The sequence below is a fragment of the Aptenodytes forsteri genome, unplaced genomic scaffold (assembly GCF_000699145.1).
Source record: "Aptenodytes forsteri isolate BGI_AS27 unplaced genomic scaffold, ASM69914v1 Scaffold50, whole genome shotgun sequence".
Classification (NCBI taxonomy): domain Eukaryota; kingdom Metazoa; phylum Chordata; class Aves; order Sphenisciformes; family Spheniscidae; genus Aptenodytes; species Aptenodytes forsteri.
Window position 1 is genome coordinate 1,092,501 of NW_008795126.1, and position 242 is coordinate 1,092,742.

General features: G+C 63.6%; 1 protein-coding gene across 1 annotated transcript in view; it reads left to right on the forward strand.

Annotated features, from left to right (window-relative positions):
- GSE1 (Gse1 coiled-coil protein) overlaps positions 1 to 242 on the forward strand; it is a 41,957-nt gene that overhangs the window by 29,387 nt on the left and 12,328 nt on the right.

The window sequence follows — 242 nt, forward strand, 5'->3', positions numbered from 1 at the left end:
AGGGGATGCACGGCGGGGGGGGCTGCCGGGGGCTGCCGCCATCCTCCTCCTATAGCTGCTGAATGGAGAAGATGCAATGAAAAACAATCATTTTTAAACCCAACCTTGCCTTGCTGGAGGTCACCCCCCCTAATTACCGGACCCTGCGGGGTCCCTTGTCACCCCAACGGGTCCCTCCTTGTCAGGGGGTCCCTCCCCAGCCAGCGTGGGCGCGAGGAGGGGGCGACCTTCATCCCAGCGCC